At 40.7% G+C, this 6,000-nt stretch overlaps 1 pseudogene; it reads left to right on the top strand.

Moving 5' to 3' along the window:
* The first annotated feature begins 4,862 nt into the window (after positions 1 to 4,862).
* Positions 4,863 to 5,333, top strand: LOC142852955 (large ribosomal subunit protein eL30 pseudogene; annotated as a pseudogene).
* The last annotated feature ends 667 nt before the right edge of the window (positions 5,334 to 6,000 follow it).

Raw genomic sequence — 6,000 nt, 5'->3', positions numbered from 1 at the left:
ATATCAACAACAGTTTCCTCTCCTTCCCCTTCTTCCCCTCCCTTTACCCCTCTTCCTCTACCCCATCCACTCCTATGAGAGGATAAAACCTCTCATGGGGAGTCAACAAAACCTGACATATCAAGTTGAGGCAGAACCAAGGCCCCTCCCCATCCCTGTATCAAGGCTGAGCATGGTATCCCACCATAGGAAATGTGGTTTGGTCTTTTTATGGGACCCCTGGAAGTAGGACCAAGATTTATCCCTGGTACATTGCTTTATCCATTGATAAAACAAGCAAATTTATTACCTTACTAAGAATTTGCCACAGAGATTTGCAGGACTGGATTTTAGTTCAGTTGGATTTTTTAGTTGAGACCGGATTTTATTCTCAGTTACTCTGAGAGTTGCTCTTAGTGGTCAGCACAGTTAAATACGCTGTCTCCCAAAACACAGGGAGGAGCACAGGGTTGTCTCAGGAGGTCCTAACACTCATCTACCGAATAAACAGGATGTTCTCTGTGTTACAGATGCATCCATTCTAAACATCTTACTAAGGGTAGTGACTGCATGCCAGCCTTAGCCAATATTTAGAAGTAAAAGAAACAAAATGAAGTATGTTATGATTTATGGCACGTGTGACCCTGGCAGGTCCCACCGCAGGTGGGGAATCGTAGTGGGTAAGGGAAAGACAGATATGCCATGCAGAGAAAATTTGCAAATGGAGAGTTTATTTAGTGAGTCGGAGGTTATGGTGGAGAGAAAAAGAGAGAGAGAAATAGAGGGATGGAGGGGAAAAAGAGAAAGAAAAAAGGAAGGCAGGGAGAGACAGAAAGCTACCTCTTCAGAAGGACTTGGGGTAGGGGTAGATAAGTCAAGACCAATTTACTTTGGTGGAGAGAGTTGGGGGGGTGGAGCTTGTTTCTTAAAGGGACAGGATACTGACAGGGAAGGCCAGCAAAATTATAACAGAGTGTGGTACTAGATATTTTAGTCATGTCTTCAATCCATGCATCAAATCATTTCATAGCATCTTTCTTCTCTTTTTTCTGAGTGAGTATTATTTGATCCCACTGTCTTATTCTTAACTCGGTGGTGTGTACCAGGTTAGTGGCTGGGAGAACTGTGACTCTGTCATGTTCTTGTATTGACTCCTTCTGGCATTATTGATAGTACTTGAAATTTGGGATCTCTCAGCAGCAATCATTTTTAGCCTCTTTATTGGGGGATAATTGATACACAATAATCTGCACATATTTAAAGTGCATGGTCTGATTAGTTTTGACATATCAGTACACTTGAGAAATCACCACACAGTCTCTATGCTGTCTGCCTATTCCGCGTGTTGTCTCAAAGCCAGGGCCTGTGAACCCAACAACTTTATTCTTTCTTCAACAAGTTAGGGCTATTCGAACTTTTTCTCTTTCCATATAGATTTTAGAATCAGTTTATCAGTTTCTACACACACACACACACACACACACAGCAACTGGTGTGTCTAACCTTCATAAGACACAGTAAAAACTGTCTTAATGTCCTTGTCTGGTCATCCTAAGATCTGTCAGTTCCTACTTGATCCTGATTTATTGATTCCTGATTAGGAATAGTGTTTCCTTGATTAGCTGCATGCTTCTGAAGTGTGTGTTCAACACCAGAGTTGTAGAATTTATCATGCTGAGTGTTGGGTATTTGTGTATCCTAACAAGTATTATTGAGCTCTGTTCTTGGATCCAGTTAAATGGCTTGAAAGTGAGAGATTTTTGCATCGTTTTATGTCTATTCCTTCCATGACTCTGTAGCAGTGATTTTGAGACCACTGGAGTTCTTTACGTAGTTTCTTCTATCATCGTTCTCCTGTACCCGCAGCTATGTTTCTTTAACTGCAGACTGAACCTCGGTTTCCCTTAAGCAGATTGAAAGCTTGACAATCCAGCTCTTGTCTTTGTCATCTCACAGTGACCATTGCTCCTTGTTCATTGATGTTCAGCATCTTGCAGGTGAAAGGGCAAATCTGCTCCATCTTCTCCGGAAACAGCCATCTTCCTCTCTCTTAAATTGCCATGATGAGTCATTTTAGGCATCAGCTCGTTAAGGGAGACCAAGAGAGCTGCTGAAACGTTATTTCGGGGCATACCTGTAATGATAATTCTAGACAACAATGGCACTTGAGTCAGTGAAGATCAACCCTCATCCAATGAGAACAAATACCATGCAGTCGACTATATATAGGCTTAGATAGAACAAGGCAGAGGAATGTGAGCTCACTTGCTCACTCTCTCTCTTTCTCCTCTCTGGTGGGAACTCCCTCTTTTCCTGCTCTTGGATATCAGAACTTCTAATGTATCTGTCTTCAGGGCTCTGGGTCTCAAAGCCACATTCACAATCCTTCTTCTGGGACATTCGGATAGGCTGAACCATGCTGCCAGCTTTATTTCTCTATCTTCCCAAACACATCCAGCAGGACTCGCCAGCCTCCATGATCACATAAGTCAACCTCCTCATAAGCCAGCTCTGATCTATTCATATAGCTATCCTATTACTTCTGTTTCTCTAGAGAACCCAAATCTATCATATATTGACTAGCTTTTGTAACTGACAGCAAATGGGAAAAAAACATAAACTGAGCAATTATGTTCTTTTTAGAACATGTGACCAAAGAAACTCACTCATTCACGATATGAAAAACAATTGCTTGAAAAAGTTTCAGGAAGAACTTTTTCATGTGGCCCCGCTATACCACTCTAGGCCATCTACCCCAAAGACTATGCCCTTTTATAAAAAGGACTTGCTCATCCGTGGTCTTGGCTGCTCTACTCATAATAGCTAGGAAATGGAATCAGACGATGTCTCCATTAACTGATGACTGGGTAATGAAAATGCGGTACACAATGGAATTTTATTTGACTATAAAGGCAAATCGAATTTTCAGTAAAATGGATGGAACTAGAAAATGTTATAATGAATACAGTAATCCAGACTCCAAAGGACAATCTCTCTTTCAGATGTGAATCCTAGCTTCTAATTTTTAATATATGTGCATTGAACTGGGAATACATGTGCACAGAGGCCAGGAAACTAAAATGGGGTCCATCAGGAGGGAGGAAAAGGAGACTTTAAGGGAAGAGGGGCCAGATGGTCTTAGAACACATGTAACAGGAAAGTGGAAATGGAAATATTGGTAATGAAGGGAAGCAAGCTGAAAAGGGGCCGGAGAGATGGGTGAGTCAAGTTAGGGGTGTGAACCAAGCAAAGCTAAGTACTATGGAAATGCCATAAGGAAGTATATTCTAGTAAAGATTTAAAATAATAGAATTAGTCAAAGTTGAGTTAGAGACAAAGAGATCCCTTTGATTTGAGGGTGAAGATCAAACTCTATAAGGATGAACGTGGTCAGGAAGTGGACTGTGTATGTTTTGACTTTGGTGCATTCTACTCTTTTTTATTTTTCTTTTAATTTTTATTTTGATTATGTGTATGTGTCCGTGGAGGGAGCTATGCACGTGAGTGCAGGTGCCTGAATAGGCCTAAGGCGTTGGGGCCCCAAGGAGCTAGGACTTGAACTCAGGTCCTCTGGAAGAGACGTTCATACTCTTAACCACTGAGCCATCTCTCCAGCCCATCTACTGCTCCCATAAACAAATCACATACAATCAAAAGCTCACCCTGTTTGTAATCAACATCCCAGTCTGTAATGTTGACATAGTCTCCACTCTGTCAATGCTGCCTGAGTACTTGAAAAATCATCTTAAAATATATTTTCAAGTAGCAGGCATAATTGGCATAACACAAATTAGTCTAATATCCAGACTGGTCGTGTTTATTTTGATCTCCTTCAGACAGCACACTCTTGCGGGTGACGCTGCATAAGGAGATGGCACTGATTAGCGAGACCACGGGTCTAACTCGTGAGGTTGACCCTGACCCCTGAAGGTTTCTTTTAGTTAGAAAAAGTGATGCCTGCTCTTTAATTAAGCGTTGTAAAAGAGGACTGTTAGTTATACTAGGTGTGCTTTGAGAAAGTTCCCAGGTGATCAAAATCACATCGATAACAAGATGTGTCCCTACCATGGGGTAATATAAGTTTAATCAAAGGTCAGTTCCATGTGTTTTATGAGCCCCATACAGGAAGGTACACAATAGTACACCAGCAAAGATATTTCACAAATTAGAATTGGAAGTAGGCAGAGAAGTTTTTTCTTTACAAAGATTTTTATTATCTCAGGTTTTCAAAACTGAGTTCAAATGCACCTCAATTATTCTGTGTAAGTCCTACTGTTTATTATTTTTTTATATTGGCCTTATCATCAGTGTCCACTTATTTCCTTAGTCTTTATAGTCTCAGTTATTGATATAACTTTGCAAACGATATAATGGTATTATATATATTTATGGTTGCAGCTCACCTCACTGATGATTCCCTAGAGTTCTTTACAGTTTCTTAGTTTATAATTCAAAACTGAGCATTTAAAAATCTATCCAAACTCCAAGAGAATCATGGGCAGTGATATTTCATTTATTTTGACAGAAATGGACACATGGATCACCTCATGTTGTTTACTATTTCAACTATGCTGTAACCCAATGAAATCTAAAGTTCAGCACAGTGGCCCCAGCAAAGAAGAAGGGCGAGTGTGATAATCCCGATAGACCTATATGATCTTTTTAGTGGTGTTGAGAATTCAATGCAAGGCTTCACAAATGCTAAGTGAGTACTCTACCACTGAGTCACACACCTGGTCCCTGTGTAATATTTTTAATAGGCAAGGTAACTCAAAGTGAGAATTGCTAATCCATATACCATGTCCCTCCTAATTCTATCACAAATTTAAGTTGCTCTCCAAATTATTTTGTATTTCTCTGCCAAGAGTACAAGCAGGCTAGAAGGGCTTTGCATTGTGGGAGCTCCTTCCTTTCTCGCTCCCCGGCCATCTTGGCGGCTGGTCTTGGTTGGGGGCCGTCCCGCACCTAAGGCAGGAAGATGGTGGCAGCAAAGAAGACAAAAAAGTCTCTGGAGTCGATCAACTCTCGGCTCCAGCTTGTTATGAAAAGTGGGAAGTACGTGCTGGGATACAAACAGACTCTGAAGATGATCAGACAGGGCAAAGCGAAATTGGTGATCCTCGCCAACAACTGCCCCGCCTTGAGGAAATCTGAAATCGAATACTATGCCATGTTGGCTAAAACTGGTGTCCATCACTACAGTGGCAATAACATTGAGTGGGGCACAGCGTGTGGAAAATACTACAGAGTATGCACACTGGCCATCATTGACCCAGGTGATTCTGACATTATTAGAAGCATGCCAGAACAGACTGGTGAAAAGTAAAAAGATTTCCTTTAATAAAACTTTACCAGAGCTCCTTTAAAAAAAAAAGAGTACAAGCAGGTTTGCATTTGATGGCAACTTTATGAAAATTTAGTTCTTTCTGATTGTTGGTTGGTTGGTTGGTTGATTGGTTGGTTGGTTGGTGTAGTAGATAAAACTCTGCTTTGCTTGTTTGTGTTTTTTTTTCCATATAAGGTTTCTTTGTGTAACCCTGGCTATTACTCTGTAAACCAGGCTTGCCTTGAACTCAGAGCCTGCCTACCTCTGCCTCCTGAGTGCTGGGATTAAAGGCATAAGCACTCTCTGCCGTTGTGATTTAACTTTCCAAGCCTGAAGGCTTTGATTTGTGACAATACATTTTATGCTTTTACACTAAAGAAAAAAACAGGTAAGCAATGATCAAAGAATCAATTTTGTGTGACCCTGACAGATTTAATCATGTCATCCCTCTGTTCGCGGGCCTTCCACAACTCCCTCTTGCATATTAGGCTAAATCTCTTGGCCTTGTTTTCTTTCTAACAATAGCGGATCAAATTTAAGATGACTTTTCAATTCCGTAAGTTTTTGTTCAGTTTTTATTCAATCAATCTTTGCTCAAATTCGAAGATAGTGATGGTCCCCTAAGAATTGGTATAGAATTGAGTGGAGTTTAATAAAAGTCCTGACAGTTACATGGCTGTGGTTTGTAGATCTTT

Source organism: Microtus pennsylvanicus, chromosome 6, assembly GCF_037038515.1.
Source record: "Microtus pennsylvanicus isolate mMicPen1 chromosome 6, mMicPen1.hap1, whole genome shotgun sequence".
In the NCBI taxonomy this organism is placed as follows: Eukaryota; Metazoa; Chordata; class Mammalia; order Rodentia; family Cricetidae; genus Microtus; species Microtus pennsylvanicus.
Note: the sequence above shows the minus strand (reverse complement) of the source record. Positions and strands in the feature narration are given on the sequence as shown.